This window comes from Sminthopsis crassicaudata, chromosome 1 (genome assembly GCF_048593235.1).
Source record: "Sminthopsis crassicaudata isolate SCR6 chromosome 1, ASM4859323v1, whole genome shotgun sequence".
NCBI lineage: Eukaryota > Metazoa > Chordata > Mammalia > Dasyuromorphia > Dasyuridae > Sminthopsis > Sminthopsis crassicaudata.
This window is the reverse complement of record NC_133617.1, coordinates 630,662,344-630,685,325: the sequence shown is the minus strand read 5'-3', so window position 1 is coordinate 630,685,325 and position 22,982 is coordinate 630,662,344. Positions and strand designations below refer to the sequence as shown.

At 35.1% G+C, this 22,982-nt stretch overlaps 1 long non-coding RNA gene across 1 annotated transcript; it reads left to right on the top strand.

Annotated features, from left to right (window-relative positions):
- The first annotated feature begins 7,963 nt into the window (after nt 1-7,963).
- LOC141551303 (uncharacterized) lies at nt 7,964-21,353 on the top strand. The gene is made up of 3 exons (XR_012484826.1): nt 7,964-8,292; nt 12,469-12,578; nt 20,061-21,353. It is a non-coding gene; the product is annotated as an uncharacterized LOC141551303 (long non-coding RNA).
- The last annotated feature ends 1,629 nt before the right edge of the window (nt 21,354-22,982 follow it).

Sequence of the window (22,982 nt, the reverse complement as noted above, 5' to 3'; positions counted from 1 at the left end):
AGCTTATAATATAATGCACATAGAACATGTGGAGGAAGATAATTTTATTTAATTTTTTTTTCTGTTTGCAGCCTTTTACCTTCACTCTGTATGTTTCTCTCTGGGCCAAATATGTTTCTTGTAAACATAATATTTCAGGATTCTGTTATTTAATCCACTCTGCTTTTTTGCTTCTGTTTTATGGGAGAAATCATCCCATTCATATTTACAGTTAAAATTACCAGCTCTGTATTTCCTTCTGTCCTATTTTCTTCTCTGTATATACTTTAGTTCTTCCTTTACATCCTGTCATTAGTAGTTTTTTTTTACCCACCTCATCCACTTTATTATCTCCTATCACACCTTTCTCCTTCTTTTAGTAGTGTTTTTTTAACTCACCACCTACTCTCTTATTTTCTATCACCCATCCCTCTTCTTTTATCTTTTTCCTTAGTGTTTTTGCCCTCTCTTCTATCCTGCCCCTCCATTTTCTTCTCTTTCTCTGAAGAGGATGATTTTGACTGAGGGTGAAAGGGTAAAGTGAGATCAAAAGAAGGGGACTTCAAATAATAGGCAAAGCAGTTTGACTTTTACTTAGGAAACAATAGGGAACCACTGAAAAATTTTGATCAAGGGCAATGTTTATACAGTATGTAATAAATGGAACTATGATTGAGTGATGTGGACCCTCCCTCCAGTAGTGTACATCACTACCTTCTCATGCCCTTTCATGTTATATGACTCTTGGTTATGTTTAACTATCCATCTCCCAGGGAGTCCAACCCATTTAATTGAGACTTTTTCTCTGGCTCTCTTAACATCACACAAGTAACAATGTGCATGAGAGCCATGAGTCTAACCCTTCCACTTCTAACATTCTATGTCCTGTGTTTGAAGGTCTCCATCCAGTCTTGACAATTCTACAGTCTGTGTTCTAAAGTCCCTCTTGTGCCAGTCTATACCCTGAAGATTGCACCTAATTAAGGTTTTGCTTCAGCTATATATCCTAACCAGATTTCTGCTATACATGAGAATGTAGTTTTTCCTGAAATTTTTGCCCACTATATCTGTGCTCTAAGCCCTTTTGTGTATATTTCCCTTTCATCTCCTCCAGTTTATTTTTTCTCCTGTTATTGTAGAGAGGGAAACAGCAGAGCTTCTACCTGATTGATAGCAACAAAATCTGCTCTTTGTGAGAAAGCTGTCTCTCCCCAGACAGAATGCCATCTTCCTGTCTTCACAGAATTCATTTTCCTGCTGCGTGATAATGAGCAGGGAGCCAGGCCTGGGCACCCAGTCAAACACTGCTTCTCTGGGGTCTGACTCATCTGGGGATGGCCCTTCTTGGCTGCCTCTGCTCAGCGGGCTACTGGCTGGGACCTGACAACTGGAAGGAAAGTTTTCTCCATGAGATTTCTGTGTAGTTGAGGTTGTGAGACAAAGGCAAATAGAATGTGGTGTGTGACCTTAGAGAGCAGCTAACCCAATTCTTTTGTCTTATAGTCAAGGTAACTGAGTGTCATTTGTCCTAGGTAGTAGCAAAGGTAAATCCTTAAATAGGGTCTTTTCCTTCATTGTACAACTAAAGTAAGTAGGTTCAGTCCTATAGTAAATAATATTTATTTCATTCATTTATCAACTTTGAGTCTTCTAGGGAGAGGGTTAAGAAGTAAAGAGGATCAAAGAAAGAAGTAAAGGTAGATTAGGAAAATATCTGAATAAAATGGTATTTAATTAATTTGTTAGTGTATGCAAATCTGAAATAAATTTCTGTTGTAGTAATTATATACATGCACAACTGGAAATAAAATGGGCACCTGGTAAATAAAGTGGATAATAGCTGGATAAATCATGGCACATGAATAGAATGGATTGTTATTCTGCAATAAGAAATTGTGGGTATGGAGAATTCAGAGAAACGTGGAAAGACGTATATGAACTGATAGAAACAAAAGAAAACAAATTCAAGAGAATGATATATCTAAAAACTACAGGACAGATTGAACCTGTGATTTCATCGATATAAGAAACTGTTAGATGAGAAAACTTCTACCAATGCAGGTTGTCCTCTTCTTTGCTACTTATATTCTTAAAGAGTTGTCTAGAGCAATAAGAGGCTAAGTTATGTATTCATAGCCATAAGAAAGCAGAGTATAAATTGACAGCAAAAATTAAACTAAACTAAAAAAAAATCTAAACAAAAACTGAAAACAAAATTCACTGATCTAGTTTAACTCAGTTTAAATGTAATGAGTAATATTGGTCCTGGAGGTCAGATAATGAAGCATGATTTCCTCTCTTGGCAGAGAGTTGATGGACCATAGCTATAGAATGTGGCATAAAATTTCACATGCTCTAATTTATTCAGCTGTTTTCTTTTCTTTTCTTTTCACAGGGTTCTTTAGGATAAGGGTAAGGGTGGGGTGAGATACTATATCAAGAAAGAATCAAGAAATGGTTCTCATATAAAAAAGACATCAAAGCACTTTTAAAAAAAAATCTTGTAAACTTTGCTACAGACATAACATATGAATGGCATTTTTTTAAAAAGGGTAATATTTTTTTAATTAATTTTATAATTATTATTTTTATAGTATATATATACATATATATGGGTAATTTTTTTTACAACATTATCCCTTGTGCTCATTTCTTTTGGTAATATCATTTCTAAAGTATATAGAAAATTGACTCAAATTTATAAGAATTCAAGACATTTTCCAATTGATAAATGGTCAAAGAATATAAACAGATAATTTTCAGATGAAGAAACTAAAACTAGTCATATGAAAATCAAAATCACTGTTGATCAGAGAAATGCAAATTAAGACAACTCTGAGATACCACTATATACCTCTCAGATTATCTAAGATGACAGGAAAAGATAATGACAAAAGTTGCAGGGGATGTGGGAAAACTGGATCATTAATACATTGTTGGTGGAATTGTGAATGGATCCAACCATTCTAGAGAGCAATTTGGAACTATGCTCAAAGAGTTATCAAACTGTCCATATCTTTTGATATAGCAGTGTTACTACTGGGCTTGTATCCCAAAGAGATCATAAAGGAGGAAAAGAGACCCATATGTACAAAATTGTTTGTGGCAGCCCTTTGTGTAGTGGCAAGAAATTGGAAACTGAGTGGATGCCCATCAATTGGAGAATGAGTGAATAAGTTAGGGTATATGAATGTTAAGAAATATTATAGCTGTATAAGAAACATTCAGCCTGCTGAACTGATGTTAAGTGAAATGAGCAGAACCAGGAGATCATCATACATGGCAACAACAAGATTATATGATGATCAATTCTGATGAACGTGGCTCTTTCCAACATTGAAATGATTGAGGCCAGTTCCAATGATCTTGTGATGAAGAGGGCCATCTACACCCCGAGAGAGGATTGTGGGAACTGAGTGTGGATCACAACATAGCATTCTCACTCTTTTTGTTGTTGTTTATTTGCATTTTGTTTTCTTTCTTACTTTTTTCCTTTTTGATCTGATTTTTTTTTTTGTGAAGCAAGATAATTGTATAAATATCTATACATATATTAGATTTAACATGTATTTTAACATATTTAACATATATTGGATTACTTGCCAACTAGGGGAGGGGGTTAGGAGAAAGGCAGGAAAAATTTGGAACAAAATGTTTTGTAAAGGTCAATGTTGAAAATTATCCATGTATATGTTTTGAAAATACAAAGCTTTGATCAAAATAAAAAAAAATCAGAAAAAAGGTAATAGATGTGACTATGAGAAAATATGAATGGTTCATTTTTGAGTTGAGCTCCAATCTAGGGATGAGTAATATTAGTGGCAAAACAAATGTTAAAAATAATTTAGCAAAGATTGCATTGGAACACATCTCATAGAGCACAGTTGGGCGTGAGCCTGGAGGAGTCATCCTATGAAGCATGAATCAAGCTAAGCTTAATTCACTGCCCACTTCTGATAATGCATGTGTCCTAGCCTCTTGCTAAAGGGCATAGAAAATAGAAATTCCCTATTGATTCTGTTGTCTCTGTGATTGAGGACCACATCAAAAAGGAGTAGACACAGAAAGAACTGCCCAATCAGAAGACTTAAAAAGACTCTGCCATCTTATGCACTCTCTTCCTGTCTGTTGGACAAGTTAGAATACTTGAAGCTTCTCTCTTGGATTTTCATTGAAAGAAGGAAAGAATATATGAATGAACAATTATGGTATATATTTCAATGATTAATGACACCTAACTTCACCTAGGATAGGATCCACAGTGCATAAGTAGCCTCTTCCAAGGCAGATTCAGAATTCTGATATAGGTGTTCTAGCCTTGGCAGCAACCTTTTGAGTTAGAAGTGTTGGAAGTCTTCAGGTCCAGTTGCTGGCTTCCCAGAAGGAGATAATATCTGAGTAAAGTTCACAGAGGAGAGTATGACAACTGACAGGAGAATAAGCCTAAACTACACCTCAGCTTACCAGAAATAATCAGCCTGGGAACATGACTCAGACACTGAAGAGCCAATACAATTTGCAGGTGAAATGCTTGTTCAGCAGTACCACAAGATATTTCATTATTTAAGTACCAATCTCCTGGTAGTAGTATAATAGGAGTGAGAAGTTACTGTATCAGGTTTTAAGTATTTGTCAATGCATGTTTAGGAGTATTTTATGTTTGAAGTATTTCTTTTGTGGTGGAAGAAATAAATAGCTCTCTTAAACCTGGCCCATTCTATTCATTGAATACTTTTTATATCAGGAACAATATTAATTATTTTGGGAGAGAATTTAGAAATGAACCAAGCCTAAGTTTTTTTTTTCATCCCTAGGGCTCCAGGATTGGGGCATAATGAGCTAGAAAAGTTCAAGAGAAAGACTGCTGTTTCCTTTTAAAGGTCAGAAACAACCAGAACTGAGACTGGACTGGGTGAGTTCAGAGGTAGGTAGAGAATCTTCCTGTCTCCTGGGCTATGGCTCTTTACAATAATAAAAATTAAAATTAAAACAGATATTTTAATGATTCAAATTTACACCTTATCTACATGAACTCATTTCATTCTAACAACAACCTCCTAAATTACATGTATGAAAAGTATTATTCTCTTGCTATTGTATAAAAATGTATTAGGAAATTGAAACTTTCCAAGTTTCAATGGCCCAAGATGCATATAATTTATAAGCATCAGAGTTAACACAAACCACTGAGCCCAGATATTCACTCCAATACTTTTCCTACAATCCTGTACCTCCTAGTTACAATGACTCTGAAGCATCAGACATCAAAAGCATTTAATATGCAACTGTTCTCTCTCTCTCTCTCTCTCTCTCTCTCTCTCTCTCTCTCTCTCTCTCTCTCTCTCTGTTTCTCTCTCTCTCCCCTCTCCTTTGTCTCTCTCTCTCTCTCTCTCTCTCTCTCTCTCTCTGTTTCTCTCTCTCTCCCCTCTCCTTTGTCTCTGTCTCTCTCCCTCTCCATATGTATATGTGAATATGCAAATATGTTTATATGTATATATGATTTATTATCATTTTGCATGTATTCTATATTTAATTACCTATGATCATGTTACATCCTGCTAGTAAAATGTAATTTCCTCATGGGAAGTAATAGTTTTACTTCTTTCTTTGTAAGCTCAGCAAGTAATAAAAGACCTACCACATAATAAATATTTGTTGATTGATTGTTGGGGATCTGACCTAGTGGAAAAGCATCCCTGCTGATTGGATCCCTACCAATGCCCAGGTGATTGTGAGTGCCATTATTAAAAAAAAATTGAAATGATGCCTTCAAAATCCCTGAAATTCTTATTAAGCTGAGATCCTACAGAAATCTATAACTATGTCTAGATGGAAGCTGTTCCCTTTCAAAGTGCTGATATGTTCTCTATCCTAGCAAAAGATTTAATAGAAAATTCAAATCTATTTTTTGGCATGTCTGTCACTAATTAGCTGTGTATTTTTGGGCAAGTCACTTGTTTTCTCTTAGACCTAAGTTTTCTCTTCTTTAAAGTGAAGGGATTGAATGAGAAGATCTCTTAAGTTTTTTAGCTCTAACATTCTGTGTTTTATATTGTGAGGTGCTTTATACTTTATCATACACTTTACATATTCTGTGTTTTATAGTTAAGATACTTCACATACATAAGGTACATCAGTAGATTTTTCCTTGCTTATTTATGAATTTTATACTGTAGAATTGTTGGACAGGATCCCTCACGATCACTGTATTTATGGGCTTTCAGTTTCATTATGTGTAAAATTAGAAAATTGAGTAGATCAAGAATTCTTTATCTTTTTCTGTGAACTTTATTTAAAAACAATTTGATGATTCTATTTCAATACAATTGGTTTTCTTTGAATCATATGCATTTATTTTATGCATTTAAAACATTCTGAGAAGGTCCATAGGCTTTTATAGATTGTCAAAGGGATTCATGGCACACAAAAAATTTAGAAATCATAAAATAAATAGTTTCTGAGGTCTCATACACTCAAGAACTATGATCCTATGATCTCTAACAGTCTAGACCTTACTTCTTAGGGGTTAAGAGTCTCATTGTGAGAGTCCATCCCACCTGAAAAAACAACTAATCTGGAATTTTTCATTTTCATTACATAGAAAGGCTGAATTTCCACAAGAGATACATATTCCATCTCAGTCAAATGACAGGAAGGACTAGAAAAATGCGGCAGACCTGTTTGAAGTATCTTGATAAGAGAAGCTACCAGACAGCCTGGAGAGAAGAAACAGACATATTGATCTCAGCTACTGACAATTTTCAGCACTATATCCAATGGTAAGAAAAAGGATGGAGCTGAAACTAAAGTTTATACATTTCCTTAAAAAAACTTAATAGGATCTTATCAAACTTTCTCTTGTTTACCAAATCCCAGAATCCTAGATGTTTCAGCAAGCCAAATTTCCCTGGGAAAGCAATGGCTTGTCTTTTAGGCACACTGAAAAAATCATTAGCTTTACAATGAAAGGAACTGGGTTCAAATCTGTGTTTTATTGGTGTAACTGGTGTAACTTTAAACAAGAAATTTAATTTCTATGAGCCTCATTTTCTTTATATTTAAATTAATTTGTAACATGAAGGCATTCATTTGAATGAACTTTGAGGTGTCTTAGCAAAATTCATGAGTCAGTGGCAATTTTTTTTTGTTTTGTTTTAGCATTTAGTATAAAAATCTTCCTTAAAAGTATTACATTATTTTCTGTTTTTTAATGATAGATTTCAAGAATTGATTCAATCTGGAACATTATCCACATGGTTGTTCCCTCTACCCATGCAGATTTCAAACCTTCTACACTAACCTATGTCATGCAATTCTTGTTCATTCATTTTCCTAAATTTTACATGGAAAATTCAATCCAATGCAATAGGGTATATAAAATAATAATCATACCAGATAGTCACAGGATATGGATAGTTTTCAAAAGAAGAAATGCAAACTATCAGAGGATAATAAATATCCTCTAGTTTACTAATAATAAGAGACATGCAAATTAAAACAATTCTGAGGTCTCACCTATCAGACTGGCAATGATAACAAAGAAGAAAAATGGTAATTGTTGGCAAGATTGTGGGAGGACAGGCACACTAATGCATTATTATTGGAGTTGGGAATTGATCCAACCATTCTGGAACACAATTTGGCATTCTACCAAAAAGGCTGGCAATTGTGCATATTATTTGACCCAGCAATACTACTATTTGGCATGGACCCCAGATGTCAAAGACAGGGAAAAGGACCCATTTGTATGTAAAGGGTGGTTTTCCACATTCCCACCTCAATTAATGTAATGTAATCAGTGTGAGGCTGTGATGAACAGGCTGTACCCTGGGATCTCATTATGAGGTGTGAATCTCTTTGATTGGGTCAATAAGGGACTAGTGTGATTGACTAAGCAAACAAGTTGACCATGCTTCTGAGGGCTTTAAATAACAGAGGAAGTTCAGCAGTTATTCATTTCAGCAGTGAGCCAATCAACCAGTAAAGAACTCCAATCCTATGAGCCCTTGGAAGAGGCAGAATTTCTACTTTGTACCAGAGTTTAATAAGTTTGGGGTGGAGTGTGTGGCAATGAGCCTAGAAGGAGTTTCATTAACTCCAGGGACCATATCTTGGAGATACTGAATCAGTACACGACAATGTATCCAGTCAGGAGCAGAGATATGCCAGACTCATTGAGAACAAACCCAGACCAATGAGGACTCAGAGAAATAGCCTTACAAAAAATAAAATCGTTTCAAGGATCCTGACCTCTTGCATAAGGAAAGAGTGGCAGCTGTGGTCTCAAGAAAGAACATCCAGTTATTATGAATTGTGAGTTTATCCTTTGGCCACATGTGGTATTCATATCTGTGACTCATCTATTGTTAAAGGGCACTCTTCCATGTATCTGTGTGCATTTGTGAGAGTGTGTTTTAGGGGGAAAGTTTTGTACTAAATGTTCTTGCTACACCATCTTAGTAAATAAGTGTTTAAAAAGTTAATTTAAATATGCAGGACTAAATATTAATAGGTAATATACTGGTAGGGAGACAGGCAGTACTAGTAATATTAGCCCTTGAGGGTTATCTCTAGAACCTGATGGAAGCTGTAATCTCACCCTCTGGGAAGCTAACCAACTAATGCAAGTAGGAGTAGGCTTGCAGAAAATAAGCTGCTACATATATAAAAAAATTATTGAAGAATTTTTAAATATGGAAAGATAGGAAGAAGGACTAAATTTATCATTTCTATCACTATAGGGAACCTCTGGGAAAGGAAACTCCTTCTCCTAATGTAGGTCATCTTGTTTACCTCATATAATTTCAAAGAGTTGCCTATAGCACTGAGAGGTTATGCAACTTGTTTTTGGGTTATATGACCCAAATATGATTCAGGGGTAGGATTTGAACCCAGATCATCTTTGTTCCTCATACATTGTAGTGTTCAGCCTCTGCTATAGAATATAGGAAAAACCAGGAAAAAAATGTAGATAGCAGAGTGTGTGTGTGTGTGTGTGTGTGTGTGTGTGTGTGTGCATGCTGCACGTGTGTGTGTTTGTGTCTAAACAAAGTATAGAGACATGAATTATTATTGAGCTGTAAGAAATAATGGACTCGGAGAACTGGAAAGACTTCTATGAAATGAGATGGAATAAAGAGAAAAGATTAGCGACAACGGTGTAGAAAACAACAGAGTAAAGGAGAACAACTTTAAAAGAAGATTTTGGAACTTTGATCAAAGCTATAATCAATAATAGTGTCAGACAACTCATCATGAAGCACATTTTCTTTATCACAGAAGTGATTGAAAAGAAGTGGAAAATGAAACATACTCTTGTAGACACAGTGTGTTCCTTTGGGTTGCTTGACTGTGCTTATTTGTTTAAAAGGAAGATTTTCTATTTGGAGGATAGAGGTAAGTAGTGAGATGATTGATGTAGAAAAAAAACAAGCATAATGAAATGTTTAAAAAGGACAAATCAAAGAACACAAAGAAATTCAGAAAGAGACACTGAGAAGCAGAACAATTTGTTACTATCATATTAAATTGAACATATTCTTTTAAAATTTTTTTTATTATTATAGCTTTTTATTTACAAAACATATGCATGGGTAATTTTTCAACATTAACCCTTCAAAACCTTCTGTTCCAAATTTTCCCCTCCTTCCCCTCACCCCCTCCCATAGATGGCAGGTATTCTGTTACATGTTAAAATATATGAAATTGAACATATTCTTTAAAAAAAACTATTCATGACAAATGTTTAAAGTTTTTATAAAAAAATTGATTATCCATTGTGTCTGTCCATTCAAACATTTCTAAATTCCTCTAAATGTATTATCATTTAGGCAGTTTTATCTTTTCTACAAGAGAGGATTTTTGTTTTTGTTTTGGTAAACACTCTGATAAAATCTAGGTAAGCTGTATCTATCACTTGGCTCTTATCTACCAATTTCATTATATTGTGACAAAGGAAATTCAATGTTCTTGATAGATCCATGCTGGCTTTTTTAGAGTCACTGATTCTTTCTCTAGATATTCACAATCTCTTTAATAACACATTCTCTAATTTCTCCTGGAATCAAGCCAAGATTTCTGTCCCCGCTTCACCAGTTTCATCCTATCTCTCTGTGCTCCACAATCTTTCAATTACAACTTACAATGGATCAACAATAACAACTGCTTCTTTTTCTATACCCAAGGCATTGTCTAGAACGGGTGATTTGAACTCAACAATGGCATCTAAGTACTCACTAACCATTTCCTTTTTATCTTGGGTTTAAACTCCTTATTTGCCATTTTGTCCTGCTCTTTTTAATGACCATTTTCCTTGGCAGAGAATATAGAAATAAAACAATTTTGTCCCTTCTGTTGTCACTTATGTTTGTTCTATGCACTCTAAGCAATTTTTTAATTTAATCTTATTGTGTTACACAATAGGGCTTTTTAAATGACCCTTTTTATTTCCCTTAAATTTTGTTTATTAGCCTAAGCTCATTCTGAGCTTCATTACTAGTATTTATATAGCATCATGTTCACCTTTTTGTAATTCATGCTCTCACCATTATTTGTTTTCATATTCTGCACATGTCTTTTTAAAAATAATCTGAGTTAATTAGTAAGTTTTCTAAATTCAACCATCTTTTGTTTAGATAACTCATGTTTTTTTTTTCCTTTGATGGAATCCTTTTTTGTTTTTGTTTTTTTTTTTGGTTTATTTTTAGAATTATATTTTTGACAGCTTTCCATTCTGCTTGGGCTGATTTCTCTTACTAAATTTAGTCCTTTGAACCCTACTTCTCCTAACTATTCTTCTAAATTTTTGAAATCCACTTTAATCAAATATATAGCCAATATTGTACTATATCTAGCTTTCCTCTCCTCCATCACAAGCTCTAGGAAAGAGCAGATCATTCTTCACAAGATCATCCTAGCAATCAATTTTTCTATATTGAGTAAGATTACATTCAGAATAAGGTCCATTCCTGCTTTGTTTTTCCATGCTTTCAATATGAAATAATAATAAAGGCAAGTCAAGAAGTTATTGGCTACTTTACATTTGGCTAGAAGAAACTCAAACAGATTCAAAACAAAAACAATAGACTATGATCTATTTTGTCATTTTATTTTTTTTTTTTTTTTGTCCAAGTGTTCTGTAGTACATTTTGAGGACAAAATTGCTTCCACTGGTCCCTCTATTGTTCTTGACTCAAATACTTTCTATCCACATTATTTCCCATCCTCTCTCTCTATCCTACACCTCTTACTTAGCCTGTTTATTCTAAATAAAATTATATTCCCATAGATTCACATCCTAGCAATGCTTTATCTCGCCAAGTCTGAGAGATACTTATCAGTTCAAATTTGTTTATTTCTGTTAAAACTTTTAATTCATTTTTCCTTTCTTCCTAAATTTTGTGCATTTATATACAGACCAGAGATTATCATCGTCTCCTTTCTTGGATTTTGGCTCCTATGAACTCTTCAGTAGGTATTTTAATAGCTATTCATCAGAGCTTCCTTTCCCCCTACCCTAGCTTGAAAAATCTACATAGGCATTTTTCTGCCTCCTCCATCATTCTAGTTTAAAGCACCCTTGAATATACTCACTAGAGTCCAAAGTAATATATTTTATTTGCTTTTTAAAAAGGTATATTCTATCTTTAAGAGCCCATCATTCCTATATTTTGTTCAGTTGTCCAAATAAAACCCTATTTGGGACTTTTTTGGCAAAGATACTGAAGTGGTTCGCCATTTGCTTCTGCAGTTCATTTTACAGATGAGGAAATTGAGACCAGCTAGGTTAAATGACTTGCCTGGGATAGCAAAATATTTAATATACATATCTGTGTTTATATATTTTAATATATATATATATATATAAATTTATAAATATACATATGTTACAATACACACACACACACACACACACACACACACACACACACACACACACACATATATATATATCTTTATCTTTATCTATTTCTTCCTCTATATTTATATCCCTTCTGGTTTTAAGGTAATCAAGCTTTTTTTTTTTTTTTTTTTGAAACAAAGACTTAGAGAGATTATATCACACAGCCAACCTACAATGTCTGAGGTTTCCTTCATATACTCTGGCGAGATAAGGAAGGAATTATAAATAGGTAGTAGTTAGAATCTTAATTACCATCACAATCATCATCATGATTGTTGACATTTACAAGATGTTTTATATTTGTAAAATGTTCAAGTTTCAGATGTTGTCCTTCCTTTATACTTAAAGAAGACTAATAACATTGTTTTTATTATTATTATTATTATTACTATTAAAACATAGTGTGTTTGACTATGAGTGATCAGTCTGATATGAGTTCAGAAGGCTCTTCCATAGGTAATGCACAAATAGTTCGTTCGTTTGCACATTTGGGATGGAGATGTGTATAGACTTCCACATCTCGTGTTTCCCATTATACTACTAAGATTATCCTTTGCTCATAGAATACAGCACCTTCTTTGATACAGGTACATGCTGGAGAGTCCTGTGCCAATGTCTCCTACATCTCATAATCAATTCTAAAGTTCTTCAGGAAGATCTTGAAAAATGTCCTTTTATGGCTTCTTCTGATCTCCATGTAAGTACTTGTCTTTTCTGAATTCTTTTTAAAATAGACTTTTAGATAAACATGTTTATGTTTACCTATGTGACTAGTCCAGTTGAGTTGTGTTCTCTGCAGTAGAGTTTGAATGCTTTAGATGTTTAGCACAAAAAATGTCCTCATAGGTGATCATTATATAATCTTCTTGTTGTTGTGTACAATGTTCTCTTGGTTCTGCTCACTTCATTCAGCATCAGTTCATGTAAATCTTTCCAGGCTTTCTGAAGTCAGCTACCTCATAATTTCTTATGGAACAATAATATTCCATTATTCATGTACCTTAACTTATTCAGCCATTTCACAACTGATGATCATCCACTAATTTCTAGTTCCTTGCCACTACAAAAGGACTGCTGCAGACATTTTTTGAACAAGTGTGTTGTTTTACTTCAAAAAAATATTGGTGGTAAAGTTAGGATTTTCAGCCTGAGCTATTTCTCTCTCCCCCATATTCTTGTATTAAAAATGGATATGAGTGAGACAGACATTGCCTAATGACTTTTCCCTCACAAAGCCAAACCTTCATGTTCTTCTTTTAACCCTAGTCGTCCACTACTATAGTCTCTGGAAATTGTAATATCCTTGAAAAGATTAGAACTATTCAATACAATATAATACATACAATAGCATCCATACCAATCTTGACAAGTTGGAAGTTTCCCCAGGGATTTTCTTCTGAGCATACTACTTTGATTCATTCAAAGGCAATAGAGTTGTAATCCCTCCAAAGTAATCACTGCCCTTTCTCTTTAAACACTCTAACTCAGAATCACTTTCTTATTTTAAACTGGTAGGATGGGAGAGTTAGGTGGTGCAGGGGTTAGAGCACCAACCCTAAAGTCAGGAGGACCTGAGTTCAAATCTGGCCTCAGACACTTAACACTTCCTAGCTGTGTGACCCTGGGCAGGTCACTTAAACCCAATTGCCTCAGCAAAAAAATAAAAAAATAAAAACAAAATTGATAGGATGATTATTTGTAAAATAATGACAACTTCTCTCTTGCCCTCCATTGGTAATACTCCATGATGGAGTCCTGGGCTTCTGACTGGTGAGTGGGCCAAGTATGCTGAACTATCTGCCTAGGTATCTTCATATCATGCTACCCATCATATCCTTCCCCTGCTATACTCCTCCACTACTCAATTTCCATATTTAGCTGCCACTCTTGAAAAGGATCTGTTGTTGTCAATTGCCTAATGGTTCTAGTTCTGATTCCTGTGATTTACCTGACCATAATCTACCCTCTCTGACTATCTTTTCCCTATATGTGTTATCCTCCCTATAGGATTCCGGAGGAAAGGAACTTTTATTTTTTTATATACCTAGGGCAAAACACTTAGTAAATGTTTTTTTCCTCCCCATTCACTCAAGAAGCAGAATAGCAACCTGTTATCTGGGGTGACGTCATTTGTGGGCATTCATATTTATTTGTAGGTACTCATAGAAACATTGATTTTAGTGTGAGAGAGATCTCAGGGATCTTTTAGACCAATCTCTACACAGATCATGAATTCCACTGCGTTGTCAACATAGGACTCTCTAGAAGCAATTAGATGGCATAGGAAACAGTGCAGAACTCAGTCAGAAATTTCTGAAGCAAATTCTACTTCAGAAATAACTAGATGTGTGAACCTAAGTCACTTAGTCTTTGCCTCAGTTTTTTCATCTACAAAATGTTTTGTGAACATAAAACAGGCTAATATAAGCATAGTGTTTTGCAAACCTTAAAGGGCTATGTAAATATTAACTTCTAATAGTACCTGATTGAATACCTCCATGGACAGGCCACTCATCATCTCCCAAAGTAGTCCATGCCATTTTTAGACTGTACTGATTATTCAGAGGTTCTTTCTAGTATTGAGCTAAAATCTGTCTTCTTCCTCCCTACCACAGCAAAGAACAAATGTATTATTTGCTCTTTCCCATGACAGCCCTTGAGGCACTTGAAGACAGAGATCATGCCCCCACTAAATCTTCTCTTCTTCAGGAAAAACATTTCCAGTCATATAACTTCCAGCATCTCCATTTATTGCTTTTTTGTTTGTTTGTTTGTTTTTTTTTTTTTTAGTCTCTCTTAATATGGATGATATAATGCCATGCTCACTAAAGGTATAGAATACAAACCTAGCAGAAACTTAAGAAAACTGGCACTCAGCAGTAAGCCCAGATGGGGGCAAGCTTGCTAGACTGGTCAAAAGAACAATATGCGTAATTACATAAGGAAAAAAAAAAGAATAATCCCATACATACTGTAAGCCTTATCTGAAGTAAGCAAGAGTGTCTGTCTAATGATTGAGATGCAATGATTACAAGTAGATTTTTGTGTTCCTTGTCAACTGATGATCAAGAAGAAAAACCCTGGTGTAGCACAATATAGTCATATTTGCATTATTTAACTCAAAGCTAGTGTTTTCTTTATTTACTTGTCTCCTAATTATGTCTGACTTTAAAACATGAAGGAGAAAATAATAATGGAAGTTTACTGAGAGAGGTAGCATTTTTTAATTATATCTTTTTATTTACAAGATATATGCATGAGTAATTTTTCAGCATTGACAATTGCCAAGCCTTTTGTTTCAATTTTTCCCCTCCTTCCCTCCACCCCCTCTCCCAGATGGCAGGTTGACCAATACATGTTACATATGTTAAAGTATAAATTTAATACAATATATGTATACATGTCCAAACAGTTATTTTACTGTGCAAAAAGAATTGGACTTTGAAATAGTGTACAATTAGCCTGTGAGGGAAATAAAAAATGCAGGTGGACAAAAATAGAGGGATTGGAAATTCTATGTAGTGGTTCATAGTCATCCTCCAAAGTTCTTTCACTGGGTGTAGCTGGTTAAATTCATTACTGCTCTATTGGAACTGATTTGGTTCATCTCATTGTTGAAGAAGGCCACATCAATCAGAATTGATCCTCATATAGTATTGTTGTTGAAGTATACAACAATCTCCTGGTCCTGCTCATTTCACTCAGCATCAGTTTATGTAAGTCTTCCCAGGCCTTTCTGAAATCATCCTGTTGTTCTTACAGAACAATAATATTCCATAATATTCATATAAGAGGTAGCATTTGTTGACTACTTTCTGTGGACTAGCTTGTGACAGAACCTTTGTAATGCTCCATCAATCAATCAATGGCATTTTTAAAAAGTACCCACTATCTGTGCCAGATATATATAAAGACAAAAAAGCAAAATAGGTCCTGCTTTCAAACATATTAGTGAGAAAAACAATATGAAGGTTTGTAGGTATATACAAGGGTAAAGGGCTAAAAACTGAGTTGCACTGAGGTCCAAGAACTTGAGGCTAATTATCAATTGGACAATATACTATTAGCATATGCTTGGAGAATGACCAGGCCCACCATCTTGTGCTGGCTACATCTGTGGGTGTATACAGTGAATGAAAAGAAGCATTGGAGGGTGGAGGAGGACAAGCAAGATCATTTTTTGGCAGTGTAGAGAAAAAAAGAAGGTGTAGAGATTCCTATATCTATTCCCCCTGATGGCGGCCCCAAAAGACCAAGAATAAAGACTTTTGCTTATCCTGACTCTGGCTGATCCTAAGGTATCCAGGGTGCTACTGCAATCATTACACACAAGCTATAGACAAATCAAAACCAAAGTAACTTTGGAGTAAAGACACTCAAATCTCTAGGAATTGGGGAAGGTCTCTATGGTAGGTGATGCTTGAGATGAGTCTTGAAGAAAACCTTTCCATATGGAATATGGAATGCCCTGTGTGAAGAACAAGGCAGCATGAATCCTAGAGAACATGGAGAGGAATCATAAGTGAGGCAGAAAGGTAGGTAGGGGTCAGGTTGTGCTGAGCTTTAAATAAAAATTTATATTTGATCCTGGAGGTAACAGGGAGTTATTGGAGATTACTGAGTGCAAGATGGGATAGTCAGTCTCATCCTTTAGAAAAATCGTTTGGGACTATGATTTGGAGACTAATAAAAGAATACAATGTTAGGGCTTACTCTCTGTCCTCAAAGAACTTATCAAAAATTGTGGAGTGTGAAGGCACAGAACTCTTTCCTAAGTATTTGGTTTAGAAAAAAAGAAAAGCTGTAAATCTGCATTGTATATCTCCTATAAAGGTGGTCTTTGGAGTGGTGGAGCTGAATAAGTGACACTTTCTTTAGGTCCAAAAAAAATTATGAGAACTTACAAAATGATTTTTATGTTCAAAGGAAGAGTGATTCTCATTGGAAGGATGTTTTAGCTCAACTTACAGGACCTTTAAAAGATCAAAAGCATATTGGAGTTTTACTACTATCTCGTTTATTCTTATTTCCCCACAGACACTAGTAAGAATGCATCTAAATATGCTAGTTCTTGGAAACATATGATATGGAACTTCAAGGATGCAAATCCAACTGGCAGGAGATGTATATCAATTCACACAACTGTACAATGGAGACTAGTAAACTCATATTTTTTTCTGATTTAGGGAAACCATAACAGATATTTTTTCACCTAGGTGCTATACCAATTGGATTTAAAGGCCCTTCTCTTCTATATGTAATTGATGTTTTTAGATCAGAAATAGTAAAAAATAGTTAAAAGAAAAGGAGGGAAATCAAGAGAAAAGAAAAGAGAAGAGAAGAAAGAAAAAGAGGAAGAAAACAAAGAAGGAAAAGTTAAAAATGTTCAAGGGAGCAAAGGGGGAAAATGGGAAAAGAGGAGGATAAAGAAAGGAGAAGGGAAGAAAAAAAAATCAAGAAAAGAGAATGAATATAGAAGTAAGAAGAAGAAAAGCTAAGAGGGAAGAATCAAAGAAAGAAGAAGGAAGAGCTAGAGAGAAAATGATAATAAAATGAAGAAGGCAGAGGAGGAAAGTAGAGAACAGTAAAAGGGGTAGTTAAATAACATTTCAATCAATAAATGTTAAACAGGTACATGCCATATATTATGACACAATGCTTTAAGCTTTGCAAAACCTTTACATAACTTCTCTCATTTGACTTTACAACAACACTATGAGGTTGTTGCAATGATTTTTTTTCTTATTTTATGGTTGAAAAAACTGAGGCTCAGAAGGGTTAAATGACTTACCCAAAATCACAAAGCAGGTAATCATCAGAAGTGACATTTGAACCCAGGTCTTCTTTAATCCATGTCATAGACTTGAGTCACTTTCAGGAATTCCTCTCATTGCTAGATAGGTTTAGAAAATGAAAATTACACATGGATCTACCTGTCACTATAGACTATAATTTAGTAAATCATTTTCAGTGATGGGGTGTTTGTTCATTCAATCAAAAAATAATTTATACTATGTACCAATGGCTTCTCTGTGTAATGGCAGGAACTCTGATATCTCCTATTGCATTAGAGGTAAGCTAGTGATCTATACAGCCCTGGGGTGGCCCCAAAGACTTGAAATGGCTATCAATCACATGCTAATAATCCCATCTAATGCCCAAATAGCCTTTATAAACTCTGGTGATCCTTTTCTCACCTTCCACTCATATTGATGATCCATATACTTCCAAAGAAAAGTTACATCTCTTCCCCCTTCAAAGCTCTAGAAAAATTCCCAAAAAGTCAATAATTTTCTAACTTAGCATAAGCATGTTTCCATCTTGCTCTTCATATTAACTACCAACAATGAATACTTCAGCATCATTTCATAATTTACCTCAGTTAGCTATTATATAAAAGGATATTTACTGAGGAGTACAACAAAAACATATCCTATCTTCCCTAACACTTGGGAGCTCATTCTCCCCTTGTACTACCCCCTACTTGGGGAGAATGGGCTCAGACTTAAAGCAGTTGCTACAAAGATTTGCCCCACCAAGCCTACTCTGGCAAGTCTTATGGCCAATGGATGAATTACTCTTGTTCCTCCTTGGCTGAACTTTATCCATTCCTATGCTGAGTCAGCAAGTCAATTAGGTCTTCTCCATGCTCAGCTCAGCGATCTACAAAATTGGGCAAGGTATTGAGGTGCCAAAATGATAGTGACTTGCTCTCCCAGCCATTCAAAATTTACCAGGTTTTAGCCTAATTTTTCACTCATTCATCAAAAAGCAGAAAACAACATACAAAACAAAAAAAAAAAAAAAAAAAAAAAAAAAAAAACAAAGGACAGAAACTCACATATATGACTCAAATTTAAAAACTCTTTGGGTAGAGAGATTAAGGGCTAGCTTCCTTTTTCACATAGAGGTTTGTAACATTTCTTTCTTGATTGCAGCCAGGAAGGAAAGATAATGATTATAGCAGCATAATAATAACTAGCTTAATAACAACCCCTACTACATTCCATTAACAAAATATTTTTCATTTAATAGTAATAAGTAACATTTAAATAACACTTATATACTATATTTTGTATGTTTTATAACTAATATTTTTACAGTTTATGTATATGTGTGTATATGTTTATACACATGTGTCTAATATTTATATAACTAACATTTTAACATCTATGTGCCAGAGCTTTACAATTATTTTTTCATTTGATCCTTTCAGCAATTTTGAGAGGTAGTTTTGAGGCTACTCCCCTAAGCATCAAAGTAAAGTAGGGGAAATTTGAGAGGGAGCCTTAACAAGAGAGTCGGGGGCAGCTAGGTGGCGCAGTGGATAGATTACCAGCCTTGAATTCCTGAGGACTTGAGTTAAAATCTGGTCTCAGACACTTAACACTTCCTAGCTGTGTGACCCTGGGCAAGTCACTTAACCCCAGCCTGGGGGGGGGGGGGGGAATAGAGAGAGAGAGAGTGGTAGAAGGGACAGAAATATCAATCTCTCTCAGACTTGGGAAAAAAGAAAAACACTGAAATGCAGCTACAAAGGAGAAGGGTCTAAATAGCAAGAAGTCCCAATATGGGGGAACAAATTAGACCTGATCCTTTTGTGTACCATGAGCCATGTAGAACTCATAAGTCAGAAAAGGAAGCAATGCTCTCCAGTTTTCTTTGACTTTATAATGCTATGAAATTAGTGCCTGTACCACATGAAGGTGTAAGTACAGCCTAACATTTCTGATTTTTGTCTAAGACAAGATTATTTATAAGTTCAGCAAATCCTTCTCCATGTAGTACCAGATGCTGACTTTTTCCTGTTGAGTTAAGATATGAGGAGCTTTGGTTATCTTACTGATCTCTTCCTACTCTCCCCCTTTATTTACTTCTCTATAGCTAAGAGAACTTGGAAATTTATGAACCATCTCTGCTGAAAGATTTGCTATGACTCTCATTAGCTTTGGTTGGGGGAATGCAATGTTAAAATAAGGAGTCATCTTATTGATTCATCCTTCCAAAATGAGTGTTGCCAATAAAAAGAGTTACCTTGAAATATTATTGTTGTTGTTGTTCATCCTTTATTTTCGAAGAGGATCAATGACATTATAAAGATGATATCTTGACTTGTTCATGAATTGGATTTAAGTGAGACAGAGCTGTACAAAGTTGTCAACATCATTTTCTTTTCCAGAATCATCAGAGTCCAGTGGCAAGACAGAAAGTCAAGATGACTGGTGATGGCCCTTGAGATATCCAATGCTAATTTAAGAGATAGAAAATCAGGCATAGTTTAAGATCTTGGTCTTTTACTTACCAGCTATATGATTTTGGACAAATCATATTACCTCTGTGACTCAGTTTCATTCTTTGTAAAATATTGATTATATACCTATTTCCTAGGGTATTTATGAAGACACATGATATAGACTCCATCTAAGGTATTTGGGAAATGGTAAGGCTATCTATAAATTCAAGGGAATGTTATGTTGTTACTGTTTCAGATGCTACCATCACTTAAAACATTATTTGGAAGTTCTCTTTGAGAATTGTCTTAAATGTCTGAGGCACATAAAAAATAGAAATCTGAATGTCAAATATTTATCTCCTTATGGTGGATTTCACTTTTGGAAGTAACCAAAAGTTCATAATGAGTCAAGGTTGGTAAGCAAGGTTGGTAATTAAGCTAAAGAACATTATTTTGGCTCAACAAAATGAATTTGGTTCCCCTTTTGACTCATAAACTGCTTTTGAAGGAAATTCCTGCAGAGGAGTGCCAGAAATATTTTAAGCAACAGCTTTGCTTCAGCAGCACCACTGAAATAGGTATATTGTGTTCTTCCATCGAATAAGAAGGGTAGTTGAGCTACTGGGGCAGAGAGACAGCAGCTGTCGTCCGTAGATGTCCAACAAGATCAGTTGCTTTCTGGGACTGCTTGGCCTGAGACTCGAAATCTTTGAGCTGTTGTTCCTATAGTGATCCTTATGTTGTGGTTGCAAAGCTTATTATGTTATTGGAAATAAATGAGTACTCATAGAGATAGTAGAACTCAGGGTAGTTCTGGTGTTCCTAGATAGATTTTCCTTTTTTTTCCATCTGCATTCTCTTGTCTCCTGTGTGGAAGTCTTATGTGCTGCACTATGCTTTGCACTAGTTGAAGTATTGGACACAGAAAATACTAAAGTGTTTGGGCAATATTGACTCTGTGTCCCAAGGCTAGTGGCAGTTGCAACCACTTTACAATATAATTCGGTGCTCAATACTATAATCCAAAAGCCTGCTGAGATCTTTTTCTCCACTCTAATATCTTCTTATGCCATAATTGGCAGGGCCCTTGCTGTTAGAGGTCTTAGGAGCCTAATATATAGCTTCTCTGATGAACACTGAGAAGGGAAACATCCTCACTTAGATCCGAAATTTGATCATATTTTTATTTCTGGATATCTGATATACTTTTTGTCCATTTTAGTAGTTTCTAGAGAGGTGGGGTAATAGAGAGGGGACAATATAGCAGCAACTTTGGTGTCAGTCAAGTCCTCATAATGTTATTTAATTCTTTTCTTTGGGTTTTATTCTTGGATCATCAGACATCAATTCATTCCTATATTTGCCTGAAAAACAATATAAAATAAAATGGAAAGGAAATATTCTTCATATCTCTGCTTCACTTATCTGGTTCAAAAATAGAGAAGTGACTGAATACAGTCATACAGCTCATCTTTTCCTCAAACTCTTTACTCTGGCATTCAAGTTCCTCTACAGTTTCCCTTCTACAATGCCTTGTACAACTTAGCTACTTAGTGAATCTTTAATAATATACATTTATTAAGTGCCTGCTCTGTGTAGAATACTCTGCTACATACCAGGAAGAGAGGTAAAATGTTCATTTAAGAAATAGCATTTTTCCTTAACTGAAGAGAAAGCCAATATGATCTTGGTTGGGTAGAAAGTTTGGGTGACTGTAGGGAAGGATAAAATGAGCAAGGAAGTCAGCTGAGCTGCTGAAAGGAAACACAATTTCTATTTGTTATTTAGCTATTTGGGGACGTTAGCAGCTACAGAAGTTCAAGTGATAAATCACTGGCTTGTTTCAAATGCCTACAAGGGGAAAAACAACAATCCCGTCTTTAAAGCAGATTGGGACTTGGGAGATACCACCCATGGCTTTGATTAACCTCATATGTATCCTCTGGACATTTTTTGTACAGCTCATTTCCAGGAGTAAATGAAAAGCATCAAGGCTGAGAAACATAGATGGAGACAGGAAAACATTAAAGGGGAGGGGAAAGAAAAAAGCAATAATGCCAACATTTCCATCTTTTCAAAGTTGAGCAAGTTTTGCCTATGGCTAGCGAGGGTTGTTTTACAAAACTGATTGGGCAGTTGCTGCATTTCCATTGAAATTCCACTAAGTACAGAGGTAGAATCACAACATTGTTAGAATTGGAATGGTCCTTAGACCACAATGTCCAAGCTGGAAAGGTTGTTAGGACTGGGAATTCAGAGCTTTAGAGAACCTTAAAATATAAAACACAAAATTTTAGAGATGAAAGGAATCTCAAACTATAAATTGGTAGAGCTGGAAGGAAACTTGGACAAAAATATATAGAGATGGGGCAGCTAGGTGGTGCAGTGGATAGAGCACCAATCCTGAAGTCAGGAGGACTTGAGTTCAGATCTGGTCTCAGACACTTAACACTTTCTTGTTGAGTGACCCTGGGCAAGTCACTTAACCCAGTTGCCTCAGCAAAAAACAAACAAACAAATAAACCAACAAACAAAATATACATATGTGTTTTTTGTTTTTTGTTTTATATTACTGTGTGTGTGTGTGTGTGTGTATATATATATATATATATATAGATATATAGATATATCTATATCTATATATATATACACATATAAATATGGGAGATTAGAGCTGGAAGGAGTCTTATAATTCTTGTAATCATATAGAATCATTTTGTGTGTGTGTGTGTGTGTGTGTGTGTGTGTGTGTGTGTGTATGATCATATTCCTAGAATTCCTAGAACTTCAGGGCATAGAATCCTCGAAATTAAAAATATCATAGGGCATAATGGATTACAGCTGAAAGTAACTTGGAGATCAATTTGG